We start from the raw sequence: 15,805 nt of genomic DNA on the forward strand, positions 1-15,805 counted from the left end.
TAGGTTACATGACCTCTTGAAGAGGTGGGCTAGCAGATGTAGGGGAAAGTAGGTGTAACTGTCCACCCGGAGTAAAGAGTAGTGTTTCTGAAAGACTGTGTCTCGGTCATCCATTCCTCAAACACCATGTAGTGCGAGAAATCAAGCGGAGGCGATCGAGTCTTGTGGGGAAAAGTGCACAAACCTCTGCAGAGTGTACAAACTAATCATGATTAGATGTGTCCCCGGTTATGGACATCTTGAGTATCTAGTTCTTGGATTATCATGTGAATCTCATCATCATGTTACTTAATTTAATTTGATTGGGTTAATCACGTTCTTAATTGGGATTGAGTTGGAGGTACCTTCTCAATGTTTAACAACCACCATGATAGTTAAATAAAATTTATTCCTTTGTGGTAGGGAAAAATTGGCTTTTCACAAAACTGTAACCATAGAGCTTTCCACCAGCCAAATATGCATGTAGTGATAGCATTATTCTGTTCATTACTCTCTATGCGTTACTTTGCCAGCATATTCCATGTGCTTACCCGTTTTCGGGCTGCAACGTATCATGTTGCAGACTTTTCAGACGACGAGTAAGGAGCCTTAGGTCGTGGTCTTATACTCAGTGATGCCGTTGGAGTTGATGGACTCACTTTATCTTCCAAGCCTTCCGCTGTTATCGTATTTTAGATGGCCTTAAGCCATATTTATTGTATTGAGTTCTCTTGAACTATTCGATGTAATAAGTGTGTGATTGCTACTCTATTATAAATCATTCAAAGTACTGTGCGTGCCAGCATTACCGATCCAGGGATGACACTGATGCACAGAGACTAGACTGTTTGAGGTCTGGTCGCTACAAGAAACTTCCAACTCAAGTTTTTCTTCGTAAGATTGCATCAAAGCATCAACGATATGTTTGGTAAAGGCTTTATTTTGACTATAAGCATGAGGAGAATTTAGCACGAATTGCAACAAGGAAATACAATCTATTAAAGAACTATCATCATAATTAAATTCCTTGGAATCCAAAATAGTGGGTTCATTAATATCTAGAGTTTTGACCTCTTCAATCCCACTTTTATCAATTTTAGGATCAAGATCTAAAAACTCCGAATTTCTGGAAGGCCTTCTAGGTAAAGGTGGATCATATTCAGTCCCATCATTATCAAGATTCATATTGCAAAACAAAGATTTAATAGGGGACACATCAATAACTTTTAGATCTTCATCTTTATTTTCATAGAAACTAGAAGAACACGCTTTCACAAAGCAATCTTTCTTAGCACGCATCCTAGCGGTTCTTTCTTTGCACTCATCAATGGAAATTCTCATGGCTTTGAGAGACTCATTGATATCATGCTTAGGAGGAATAGATCTAAGTTTTAAAGAATCAACATCAAGAGAAATTCTATCAACGTTCCTAGCCAATTCATCAACTTTAAGTAATTTTTCTTCAAGCAAAGCATTGAATTTCTTTTGCGAATTCATAAATTCCTTAACACTAGTCTCAATTTCAGAGGGCGTCTTATTAAAATTTCCATAAGAATTGTTGTAGGAATTACCATAATTATTAGAGGAATTACTAGGATAAGGCCTAGGATTAAAGTTTCCTCTATACGCGTTGCACCAAAATTATTCCTACCAACAAAATTCACATCCATGGATTCATTATTATTCTCAATCAAAGTAAACAAAGGCATATCATTAGGATCAGAAGAAACACTCTTAGTAGCAAATAATTTCATAAGTTCATCCATCTTTCCACTCAAAACATTAATTTCTTATATCGCATGCACTTCTTTATTAGTAGATCTTTCAGTGTGCCATTGAGAATAATTAACCATAATATTATCTAGGAGTTTAGTAGCTTCTCCTAAAGTGATTTCCATAAAAGTGCCTCCCGCGGCCGAATCTAATAGATTTCTAGAAGCAAAATTCAATCCGGCATAATTTTTTTGTATAATCATCCACAAATTCAAACCATGCGTAGGGCAATTACGTATCATTAATTTCATCCTCTCCCAAGCTTGTGCAACATGTTCATGATCAAGTTGCTTAAAATTCATAATATCGTTTCTAAGAGAGATGATCTTAGCGGGAGGAAAATACTTAGAGATAAAAGCATCTTTGCACTTATTCCAGGAATCAATACTATTTTTAGGCAAAGACGAAAACCAAGCTGTAGCACAATCTCTAAGCGAAAAAGGAAATAGCTTCAATTTAACAATATCATTATCCACATCTTTATTCTTTTGCATATCACACAAATCAACGAAGCTATTTAGATGGGTAGCGGCATCTTCACTAGGAAGGCCGGCGAATTGATCTTTCATGACAAGATTCAACAAAGTGGTATTAATTTCACAAGACTCAGTATCGGTAAGAGGAGCAATCGGAGTGCTAAGGAAATCATTGTTGTTGGTATTGGTAAAGTCACATAATTTGGTATTATCTTGAGCCATCGTGACAAGCAAGCAATCCAACACACGAGCAAACAAGAAGCAAGCGGAAAAAGAGGCGAATGGAAAAGAGAGAGGGCGGATAAAACGACGAGGGTGAAGTGGGGGAGAGGAAAACGAGAGGCAAATGGCAAATAATGTAATGCGGGAGATAAGGGTTTGTGATGGGTACTTGGTATGTTGACTTTTGCGTAGACTCCCCGGCAACGGCGCCAGAAATCCTTCTTGCTACCTCTTGAGCACTGCGTTGGTTTTCCCTTGAAGAGGAAAGGGTGATGCAGTAAAGCAGCGTAAGTATTTCCCTCAGTTTTTGAGAACCAAGGTATCAATCCAGTAGAAGGTCACGCATGAGTCCCTCGCACCTACACAAACAAATACATCCTCGCAACCAACGCGATAAGGGGTTGTCTATCCCTACACGGTCACTTACGAGAGTGAGATCTGATAGATATGATAAGATAATTTTTTTGGTATTTTTATGATAAAGATGCAAACTAAAATAGAAAGCAATAAAAATAACTAAGTGTTGGAAGATTAATATGATGGAAAATAGACCCGGGGGCCATAGGTTTCACTAGTGGCTTCTCTCAAGAGCATAAGTATTTACGGTGGGTGAACAAATTACTGTTGAGCAATTGACAGAATTGAGCATAGTTATGAGAATATCTAGGTATGATCATGTATATAGGCATCACATCCGAGACAAGTAGACCGACTCCTGCCTGCATCTACTACTATTAATCCACACATCGACCGCTATCCAGCATGCATCTAGAGTATTAAGTTCATAAGAACAGAGTAATGCTTTAAGCAAGATCACATGATGTAGAGGGATAAACTCATGCAATATGATATAAACCCCATCTTGTTATCCTCGATGGCAACAATACAATACGTGCCTTGCTGCCCCTACTGTCACTGGGAAAGGACACCGCAAGATTGAACCCAAAGCTAAGCACTTCTCCCATTGCAAGAAAGATCAATCTAGTAGGCCAAACCAAACTGATAATTCGAAGAGACTTGCAAAGATAAACAATCATACATAAAAGAATTCAGAGAAGATTCAAATATTGTTCATAGATAAACTTGATCATAAACCCACAATTCATCGGTCTCAACAAACACATCGCAAAACAAGATTACATCGAATAGATCTACACGAGAGAGGGGGAGAACATTGTATTGAGATCCAAAAAGAGAGAAGAAGCCATCTAGCTAATAACTATGGACCCGAAGGTCTGAGGTAAACTACTCACAAATCATCGGAGAGGCTATGGTGTTGATGTAGAAGCCCTCCGTGATCGATGCCCCCTCCGGCGGAGCTCCGGAAAATGCCCCAAGATGGGATCTCACGGGTACAGAAGGTTGCGGCGGTGGAATTAGGGTTTTGGCTCTGTATCTGGTAGTTTGGGGGTACGTAGGTATATATAGGAGGAAAGAGTACGTCGGTGGAGCAACAGGGGGCCCACGAGGGTGGAGGGCACGCCCTGGGGGGTAGGCGCGCCCCCTACCTCGTGCCCTCCTGGTTGATGTCTTGACGTAGGGTCCAAGTCCTCTGGATCACGTTCGTTCCGAAAATCACGTTCCCGAAGGTTTCATTCCGTTTGGACTCCGTTTGATATTCTTTTTCTGCGAAACTCTAAAATAGGCAAAAAACAGCAATTCTGGGCTGGGCCTCTGGTTAATAGGTTAGTCCCAAAAATAATATAAAAGTGTATAATAAAGCCCAATAATGTCCTAAACAGAATATAATATAGCATGGAGCAATCAAAAATTATTGATACGTTGGAGACGTATCACGCCGCCGCGGTGTAGCCTCCCAGCTGGAGCTGTCCTCTGATGACGGCGGAGTGGCTGAGCGATGACGACGGACCGGTGCCATTGGCGATTGTGGGAGAAGCAGACGAGATAAGCTACAGGGAGGGAGGGGAAAATGCGACGCAGGACTCGCCGGCCGTGAGAGTTTTTATAGCAGGCCGACAAGCATTGGGATTTTGGTGGACTTCACCGAGTCAGGCGGGAAGCTTGCGCGGGAACCTGCGAGGTTGCGTGGGAACGGGCTCACCGACGATTCATTGGCGCCACCGTTTGGCCAAAAGAATGCCCCCGCGCGATGCGCAAGCTTGCGCTGTAAGCCGTCTGCGGCAGCGGGGTGACAAGACGTGCGAGAGGAGGACGAGAGGACACATACACATACAGTTAATAAAAAAAAGTTTGTGATTTAATTACCTACTATACCCCCGTCCTGGTTTATAAGTAGGATTTAACTAATAAAATACGAATGCATGTCGCCATAGATTATATCGTTGGAGTCGTATTTGAACATAGTTTCCAACTATACAATTTTTGTAACATGCATTAACACTTTTTTGGTTAAATTTAAGGTTATACACCAGCAAGCGTTTTCCTGCAACACACATGGCTTATTCCATCACAAACAGCTCTGATGGATCAACTGTGTGCCACGTATCGCACACGCAACTCTAATCTGATTCGCGCTTGATGTCTCCGACATCGCTCGCACAGTTCGTCTTATTTGCCACGTATCACTGTGTCGTCCTCTGCTCACGTCCCTCGGCAAGCTCTGCTCGCCATTAGGCGCCACGGCGTGCTCTGCTCGCGTTCGTTGGCACGCTCTGCTCGCGTCCGTCGGCACGCTTGGCTTGTGGACAACTTTTCCTTGAGGCGACCGCGGAGCGCTCTGCTCGCGTCCCTCCGCGCGCGCTCTGCCAGCGGTTGGGCATGCGCACGATCACGTTGGGACCCCCATATGCATACGGTTGCGCCGCGCGCATTGCCACGCGATGCAATTACGTGCGGCACGATGGAGTTACGCGCTGCAAATTACAACTGCCATCAGGGCCTGCCGATATTCCTGGCTGTCCGGCTTCCCATTTTAATTCCCGCGACCATTATAACCTTAGTCTCTTCAACCTTTTGATCGCGCCCCACAACACAACAAGCACACCCACGATGACACATAGAGAGGGGATGTCAGGCGGCGCTCCAATGGAGTTCGGTGAGCATAGAGTGGAGACCCACGCGAGGGAGACGGATCTCTCAGTGGTGTACACCATTGACCCGACCGTGGTGGACGACTACATCAACATCGTTGAGCAGTTTCTTGCTATAGACAAGTACAAGGTGGTCGGCATCAACCTCCAGTACACCGCTGGTCGTCCCGGCATAGATTGGATCATGTCCTCATCTACCACTACTGCATGGCCACAGAGCCCTGCGACCGTTTCAACAGGTTTGTCAACAGCACTGACTACAAGTCCGCCACGGCGGATACCACCAATGATGTAAAAGCACTCAGTGTTACGGGCTTGGCCTGCAAGAACCTTGTCCAAATCCGTGACCACTACACGGTCTGGGGCAGCACGAAGAAGGACTCCCTGGTCGAACTCGCCTCGGCCATCATCGACCCCTACTACAAAAAGATGAAACAGGATGCCCAGAGAATAAGTCTCGTATCCTGGCACGGGGCCTGGATGCGGCAACTGGATGAACCTCACCTCAGGTTTGTAGCCAAGAGTGTGTACACATGCTACGAGATGCACATGCGGATTGTTGACATGAGGAAGTGCCTCGTTACCCAAATCGATGAGCCCGGATCGAGCCACAAGCAGAGCAAGCATCACAAGAAGTAGATGATGATCAGATGATCGTTTATGCTAGTTAATCATGCATGTAATATATAGTTTACTTTATTGGTGTGTGTGGGAACGTCATGTGTGTAGTAGCCACCTATGTAATTATGCATGTAATAGTTTACTTTGGTGTGTGCAAATGCCATGGTTGTAGTAGCCACCTGTGTAAGTGGATGTTTAATTTGGTTATGCAAGCATGTCTTTATATATATGTGTGTATATATATATATGTTGTTGTTTTGTATGCAATCCCATCGCACAACACACACGTCTTATTAGCAGCAACCGTCTGTGTTATTATCGGTCTTCACACTCATTTTTGATTACAGACCCGTTTGCCGCGTATCACACACATCTTGTTAAGTTGAACCGTTTCTGTTCTCATGTCTCAACGCAAACAGTTCATCCGAGTGAACCGCATGCCGTATATCGCACACACCTTGATCTGGCTGACCGTTTCTTTTGTGTTGCCTAATCACAGACAGTTCATCCGAGTGAACCGTATGCTATGTATAACACACGCCTTCATCTGGCTGCCCGTTTCTTTTGTTCCTCCTCATCGCAAACAGTTAATTGAACTGAACTGTATGCCCTTCATCGCACACGCAACTAAAACCTAAACCGTGTTTGATGCAACCGTCATCACAAACGTTTTACACATTTCTGACGGTTTTCCTACAGCGCCGTTTGCGATTATTGCATCGCACATAGTTTCTCGAAGGGTCTCTGATCGTACTGTCACGTTAGCAGCATCCTGCAGTAGTGCTAGAGCCTAGTGCCAGTTTATGTTTTTTTCCTTGTTTTTGAGTTTTACAGAAAAAGGAATATCAAACGGAGTCCAAACGAGCTGAAATTTTACGGTGATTTTTTATGGACCAGAAGAGACCCATGGAGCATCGGAGTTGGACCAAAAGATTCCCAAGGCGACCACAAGCCTAGGGGCGCCCCCTACGGTGCGCCCCCTAGCTTGTGGGGCCCTCGGGAACCCCCTGACTTGTTTCTGACGCCAAAAATTCCTATTAATATAGAAACCCATGAAAAGAACCCTAGATCGGAAGTTCCGTCGCCGAAAGCCTCTGTAGCCACAAGAAACCAATCGGGAGCCCGTTCCAGCATCGTGCGAGAGGGGGGACCATCGCCGGAGGCCATCTTCATCATCCTGGCGGTCTCCATGATGAGAACGGAATAGTTCACCCTTGGGGCTGAGGGTATGTACCAGTAGCTAGGCGTTTGATCTCTCTCTTTCTCTCTCTCTCTCTCGTGTTCCTGATTTGGCACAATCTTGATGTACCGTGAGCTTTGTTACTATAGTTTGATCATATGGTATTTCTTCCCCTCTACCTTCTTGTGACTTATTGAGTTTTACCTCTGAGGTTTCACTATTATCGGATTGAATACTATGATGGATTTGTGAACAATTGATGTTTGTCTTGCGTGGATACCCGTGGTGACAATGGGGGTGTTCTATTGTTTCACTTGATGTATGTTTTGGCACTCAACTTGCGGATTCCCGAGGTGACATTGGGGTAATCTATGCATAGGGGTTGATGCACATTTTAGTCCTTGTTTCTCCGGTAGGAATCTTGGGCCACTCTTTGAGGTTCTTTGTGTTGGATTGAATATTTTGAATCTAAAGTTGTTTGATGCATATCGTATAATTGACCCACAGATACTTGTGGTGACATTGGAGTATCTAGGTGACATTAGGGTTGATTGATGTGTATCATATGGTGTTGTTTTACTACGAACTCTAGAGCTGTTTGTGACACTTATAGGAATAGCTCAATGGATTGATCGGAAAGAATAACTTTGAGGTGGTTTCGTACCCTACAAGCAATTTCATCTTATGTTCTCCGTGATAGGAACTTTGGACTGACTCTTTGTCGCACGTTGAGGGATTCCCATATGATTCAATTATGTCATCAGTGTTGAGAGACTTTGAAGTAGTGAAAGTATGAACCCTAGGCCATGTTTTCAAGCATTGTTACCATTTTTGCTCACTTTTGTTACTAGTTACCTTGCAGTTTTTATTTTTTCAGATTACAAAAACCTATATCTACTATCCATATTACACTTGTATCACCATCTCTTCGCCGAACTAGTGCACCTATACAATTTACCATTGTATTGGGTGTGTTGGGGACACAAGAGACTCTTTGTTATTTGGTTTCAGGGTTGTTTGAGAGAGACCATCTTCATCCTACGCCTCCCACGGATTGATAAACCTTAGGTCATCCACTTGAGGGAAAATTGCTACTGTCCTACAAAACTCTGCTCTTGGAGGCCCTACACGAGTCTACAAGAAGAATGTTGTGTAGTAGACATCAGCGAGCGCGGATGTGTTGGCTATAACCTTGTCGACATCTGCACAACCGGCTTCTTTCTCTGCCTGCATGGCGCGGCTACGTGCGCGTCGACGGTGGATGGCGTGGTCGCAGGCACTGGAGGCGCGGTACAATGTGGCGTCGTCGATGGTAGCTACGATGCCCAAGGAGACGCTTGGCCGGCGTCCTACTCCTGAAAGGATGTGTGGCCAGAGTAGGTTTCTCAGATTCCACACGGGTTTAATGTAGGCGTTTGAATGCGGCGAGGAGGCGCGTTCAGCCGGGCGTGCAGCAGGCGCCGCCCTCGGCTAACGCACCGCTTGAATGGCGGACGCGGTGAGAGGTCGCGTCCGCCCTGTGCCGCCTTGACCGTGGACCTTCACCGTGTACATCACCTTGTGTCCAGATTTGAGATGCCACATGTACCAGATGAATGGCTCCAAGTTCGACCTAATGCTAGCTAGGTGTGAGTCGAGGGACACTATCGGAGAGACCCCCCATGATATTTTTTTCTAGAAAGTTAGTGAAACTTTACAAAACTTGACCTTGACACAATTTATATGCAAACCTTAGGGCTCCTTTGATTCAAAGGAATTTCATAGAATTTTCTAAGGGTTAGAATCCTTAGTACATTGGTCGATTGATTCATAGGATTGAATCCTATAGGAATTTGTACTATGGAAACACGTGTACTAGTACATTTCATTGGAAATCTAGCATCCACTCCAACATTTTTTCACTTCCTTTGTTTTTTCTATGGCATCAAACACTCCTTGCTAATCCTATGGGATTTGCCACTTGTGAGCTGCGTTGGGATTTCTTCGAAGAGGAGAGGATGATGCAATACAATAGAGATAAGTATTTCCCTCAGTTAAGAACCAAGGTTATCAATCCAGTAGGAAAACCACGCAATACCTCGTTAGTAGCACCTGCACACAAAATAACAAATCCTTGCAGCCAACGCGAACAAGGGGTTGTCAATCCCTCGACGATTACTTGTAAGATTAAATTGTATGGTGATAGATAGATAGATTGAACAAAAATACAAAATAAAATAAATAAAGTAAAATTGCAGCAAGGTATTTTTATGATTTTTAATATATGATAAAAGTAGACCCAGGGGCAATAGTTTCACTAGAGGCTTCTCTCTTGAAAATAGCATATGGTGGGTGTCGGGGAAACGACACCTACGGGATCACAGGAATCCCTACTACGGTTGGCGGGGCGCGGGGTTGAGAGAAGAGCAGGTCTAACAGGAAGCACACGGATCGTTTACCCAGGTTCGGGCCGCGAGGATGCTAATACCCTAGTCCTGCTTTGGTGGATGTATTGAGTGTTCTTGTGTTCTTGAGCAAGCTACGGGGTGTAACTTGCCCAAACGAGCTGAATCCCTCTCCAGTATGCCATGGGCCTCCTTTTATAGTCGAAAGGGGCTGCCACAGTGGCACACAGGAGGTGGAAAGGTCTACAGTGCTGCGAGCTTATCGCCCGTATTACAGGACAAGACGCATTTAATGCCTCGCTTAGGTGTCCCTTAGCTTTATCGGGGACGGGGACGGGAACGAGGCTTGTCCCATCCGTCGTCGCCTCGCCTTCCTTCGACACGCACCCAGGCCAGCGATGCATGCGGCGCCATGTCGGCAGGCAGGCTGCTGAGGTGGCGCGGTGGTGGAGCCTTCATGAAGATCTGCATGCCACCGGTGCTTGCTGAGTTGGTGTAGAGGCCACCCGTCGCCACGTAGGTGCCTGCCCAGCTGGTTTAGCTAGCAGCTGCTTCGGGACGGCGGTGGAGTCTTGGCTGGTGCGGGCCTGGTAGTGGCCCTGCTGACGCCCTCGGCAAGGGTCTTGCCGGGGACCCGGCAAGGGTCTTGCCGTGGCGTTGTAGTTGTCCCAGGCAAGGCGCTTGCGGTGGTCTTGTGGATTCCCTCGGCTGGAATCCCGCCGAGGGTCGCTGTCTTCTGGTCCTCATCTGATCTCAAATGTTTAGGATCTTGACGAAGATCTGCATGCCACCTTAGAGGTGCCTCCCGAGCCTTGGTTCCAACGTGGTCGTTGGCGACGTTTGGAACTCTCGGGCTCAAGGGTGGCTCACTCCGCTGGCATTGGGCAAGTTGCCCCAGCAAGGCCCTAGCCGGGGCCGCGGAGGCCGCCCCGGCAAGAGCCTTGCCGAGGGAGTCCACCTCGCCCTCTTGCTCTTTGGTGTTTCTGGTCTTGGCGTTGTCTTGTTTGTCTTGGGCTTCGGCTTTTCTCCGGCTCCCCTCCTCTGCCCTGCTAGGCGTGGCCGCGGCGCGTGGCTCTGACTGCCCGTGCACAAGTAAATGGGTCAAAAGGAGAGCCCCTACTTTTGTACACCGACAGGAGCCCCCGGGCCTGGGCCACACATAGGCGCGATGCGTTGTTGGGCCAGGCTCAGAACGGTGCGCGGGCAGGTGGGGCGGATTTCACCGCAGTAAATGTTTCGTCCGCTGCGCTTCCCCACGACCCGCGTTGAACGTGCGACATGGAGGGTCGTGCGTGACGTGGGGGTCATGCGTGGGGCGGTTCCCGCATGCATGCATCACATCACAGTAAAGAGGCGGCTCGCGCCTTTCCCATAAAAAGAGGGAGGCATGGAGGCGCGGCTCATTTACTGAGTGGACTCAGGTCACGGTCTTCAAGGCTCCCACGCCCCACAATCATGGGGCGGGGAATGGTCGCCTCACCCGTCCCCTCGGCTCTGCTTGTTCGCCATGTGTCCTTCATGCAGGTGGCAGGTGGTGGAGGCGGGAAACCGGGCCGTCGCTGATTGGGACAGCGGGTCGGTCCTGATTCCCTGCGCCCTTGGTGACTTGATTGGTCGAATGGGGCGGCCGAGCCACGGCTCCGCCCCTTTATAAGAAGGGGAGGGGGACGGCATCCCACATTCTCCAATCATCCATTTCCTTCTACCTCCGCTCCTTTCTTCCATCTGCCATGGCGAGAGGAAGTGCTGGCCCTTCGAAAGGATCGAGAAGAGGTGTCTAGAGGGGGGGGTGAATAGACTCTAATCAAGAAAAGTTGCAGTTTTTAATTCTTTAGGTTTATGTGGAGATTTAGCACAAGTTTAAGCATTCACAATACATATCAAGCAAGCATGACAAAGAGTATATGAGCAGCGGAAAGTAAAGCATGCAAGTTGCAAGAATGTAAAGGGATGGGATTGGAGTGTGCAAACGCAATTTGGAGACACGAAGATTTTTTATCCGTGGTTCCGATAGGTGGTGCTATCGTACATCCACGTTGATGGAGACTTCAACCCACTAAGGGTAACGGTTGAGCGAGTCCACGGAGGGCTCCACCCACGAAGGGTCCACGAAGAAGCAACCTTGTCTATCCCACCATGGTCGTCGCCCACGAAGGACTTGCCTCACTAGGGTAGATCTTCACAAAGTAGGCGATCTCCTTGCCCTTACAAACTCCTTGGTTCAACTCCACAATCCTGTCGGAGGCTCCCAAGTGACACCTAGCCAATATAGGAGACACCACTCTCCAAGAAGTAACAAATGGTGTGTTGATGATGAACTCCTTGCTCTTGTGATTCAAATGATAGTCTCCCCAACACTCAACTCTCTCTCTCACAGGATTTGGATTTGGTGGAAAGAAGATTTGAGTGGAAAGCAAATGGAGAAGGCTAGAGATCAAAATTTATGTGGTTGGAATGGAATATCTTGATCTCAACACAAGTGTAGGTGGTTCTCTCTCAGAAAATATGTGTTGGAAGTGTGGGCATGTTCTGATGGCTCTCTCCACGAATGAAGAGTGGGTGGAGGGGTATATATAGCCTCCACACAAAATCTAACTGTTACACACTAATCACCAAACTCGGTGGGACCGATTCAAAGAACTCGGTCAGACCGATTTGGTTCATAATGTGACTGTTAGGCATTTCGGTGGGACCGAATGGATCAACTCGGTGGGACCGATTTCGTTAGGGTTAGGGCATAACGTAATCTCGGTGAGACCGATTACACAAACTCGGTGAGACCGATTTTGGTAATAGACTAACAGAGAGTTGGTCAGGCAAACTCGGTGGGACCGATTTGCTCATCTCGGTTAGACCGAAACGTTACGAAGGGGTGACAGAGAGTTTGCATTGCAATGTCGGTGCGACCGATTGCAAATTTCGGTGAGACCGAAATTATTGCAATAGGCAGCAGAGAGTTTGCAATCCCATCTCGGTGAGACCGAGATCCCTATCGGTGAGACCGATTTGATTAGGGTTTCTGGCAGTGGCTATGTCAAGAGAACTCGGTGGCTCCGGATAGAAAGAATCGATGGGGCCGAGTTGGACTTTTGGTTTGGGACATATTTGGATGTGAGGAAGTAGTTGAGGGCTTTGGAGCATATCAGTAAGCACTTTGAGCAAGCAAGCCATTATGCAACACCTCATCCCCTCTTAATAGTATTGGCTTTCCTATGGACTCAATGTGATCTTGGATCACTAAAATAGAAAGAGTCATGAGCTTTGAGCTTGAGCCAATCCTTTGTCTTTAGCACTTTGAAGGGGTTCCACATCCTCTAGTCCATGCCACTCCATTGTTGAACTTATCTGAAACATACTAGGTAGAAACATTAGTCCAACAAGAGATATGTTGACATTAATTACCAAAATCACCCAGGGAGCACTTGTGCTTTCAATCTCCCCTTTTTGGTAATTGATGACAACATACATCAAAGCTTTAGATAAAGATATAGAGAACAACAAGTAAAGCTTTGGAAAGACATGTAACATAGGCTCCCCTAATGTATGCAATCATATAAATATGGAACATAGGAGCATGTGAATGCATAAGCATGACAGAGTAATCCATGTGTTACATGTATCTTGGCTATATGCATCAGAGCAAATGATGTAAATATAGGAAATGTACCTTCATGCTCATGAGTCCTTCTTGCAAACAGTATGTACAACAGTAAGAGATCCTCATACACATGACTGAGATGCATATACTTACCTTGTGGTCTTTGAGTTGGCTTAGGAAAGAATGAACCTGAGTAAACAAGGTTAGATAACACAGATACATCTAATAGCCAGAGCAAACAAAAGAGACCACAAGAGTACCAAGACTGGGATGACATGTAGAGAGTGAGTACTGAGTACTCTATTGGATATAGACATGTCCCCAAAGGTAAAGATGTGCAATGAATTCAAGGATTTTCTTTCCTTAGATGTCTTACTCCCCCTGAATCTTGCATGGGATATTGGGAGAAGACAGGGAATAGAAAATCAGAGCAAAGAAAGAAAATAGAGCTAATGCAAATAATCAAATATGAACATGTCTTTCCCCTCTTAAAGACATGTGACTTCTCTCCTCTTGAACACCAAGAATCTGGGGTTTCTTACACTCTCCCCCTGAGTGTTCTCTCCCCGTATAGGAATGATTAAGCTTAAGCTTTGATGTAATCTCTCTCTCCCCCCTTTGACATCAATTTCCAAGAAGGTCTCTTCTGGATTTTTATTTCACAAGGGTTTGGTCCTTGAGTCTCAAAGCAAAGTAGCAAGTCGAATATGATGCTGGTAGAGGACAAGAGTTATTGAGTGGAGCTGGAGCAAAATGAATGCAGGAATAAGTGGCAAGCTGTCTTTCCTGTAGTGAAATTGGTAGCACTAAGTTGTGTGCTTCGGTGGCGCCGAAAGATCTCGGTTGGGCCGAAGAAACCAAACCAGTTGGACCAAGTTCATCACAGTGAAAACACTTGTCACCTCAGCTCACTAGGCAATTAAGATCTCACAAGGATTGCAAGGAATTAGCTGAAATATTTGCAAAGAATTGGATGCAAAAAATGCAGAACAAAAGAAAAGAAATGCAATGAAAAGATCTAGATGAAGTTGTTTTTTTTTGAAAGGGGAAACACAAGAGAACTTCATCTAGAATTGGGCGGTGACAAAGTCACCTATGTTAGAGTATATTGACATAGGAGTCAAGTGAGGTCACTTGATCTTTGGTCATACTCATCGTTTAGGCTCAAAATGGGGTTACCATTTTTCGTTTAAGCATCTTGATGTATTCACATCTTGTTGAGTTGCTTTGCCCCTTGATTTGGAGTAAAGCTTCTCTAAGATGGAATAACGTACCTTGGGTGGTGGTGTTGATCTTGATCATGTAGTTGAACTTGTGTGGGTTGCTCAAGGTTGATGTAGCTCATCAAGAGTTGGGAGCACCACTTGGAATTTGAGTTCATCTACCTACATGGGTTAGTTTTGCTAGGAAGAGCACTTGTGTATCCGAAATGACAACCATAAGGTTTAACATAGAATTTGTCAAAGGATATATTTGAATGGTTTTGTGCTTCCTTGTCTTCAACCACCATTGTGTAGAGACTTGGTGATGTAGAAATTGCTCAAGATATGAGTGAGTTGCAATTTCGTGGATTTAGATTCATCCAAGTACCTACAAGGGTTAGATAGCATGGAAGGGTGCAAGAATATCCAAGACATATAGATAGCATCATGAAAGAAATATCAAGGATTAGTCAAAGGCTCATGCCTTACATGTATCCAAATGGAGTTCCTACTCCAAGTTTGAAGCATCAATGATGTTGAATTCACCTCTCAAACGGCAAAAGACTTTCTCATCAAGTGGTTTGGTGAATATATCAGCTAATTGCTTATCGGTGCGAACATGCTTAAGATCAATGTCCCCTTTGGCAAGGTGATCTCGAATGAAATGATGACGAACTTCAATATGCTTAGTTAGAGAATGTTGCACGGGATTGTGAGCAATCTTGATAGCACTTTCATTTTCACAAAGCAATGGAACATGTTTCACATATATCCCATAATCTTTAAGAGTTTGGGTCATCCAAAGTAATTGAGCACAACATGAACCAGCGGCAATGTATTCCGCTTCGGCGGTGGATAAGGATACCGAGTTTTGTTTCTTGGAGGACCAAGACACAAGAGATCTACCAAGAAATTGACAAGTACCCGAAGTGGACTTTCTATCAACCTTGTCTCCGGCATAGTCCGAATCAGAGTAACCAACAAGATCAAAAGAAGACCTCTTAGGATACCAAATGCCAAAATTTGGTGTGTGTATTAAGTATCTCACTATCCTTTTCACAGCCTTAAGATGACACTCTTTGGGGGCCGCTTGATATCGTGCACACATGCACACACTTAGCATAATATCAGGACAAGAGGCACATAGATATAACAATGAACTAATCATAGAGCGGTAAACCTTTTGATCAACCGGTTCACCATCTTTTGTCAAGTCAAGATGTCCACTAGTAGGCATGGGTGTAGACTTACCTTTGCATTCTTGTATATTGAACTTCTTGAATAAGTCCTTTGTGTACTTTGTTTGAGAAACAAAGGTACCTTCCTTAGTTTGCTTGACTTGCAAACCAAGAAAGAATT

The sequence above is a fragment of the Triticum aestivum genome, chromosome 4D, assembly GCF_018294505.1.
Source record: "Triticum aestivum cultivar Chinese Spring chromosome 4D, IWGSC CS RefSeq v2.1, whole genome shotgun sequence".
In the NCBI taxonomy this organism is placed as follows: Eukaryota; Viridiplantae; Streptophyta; class Magnoliopsida; order Poales; family Poaceae; genus Triticum; species Triticum aestivum.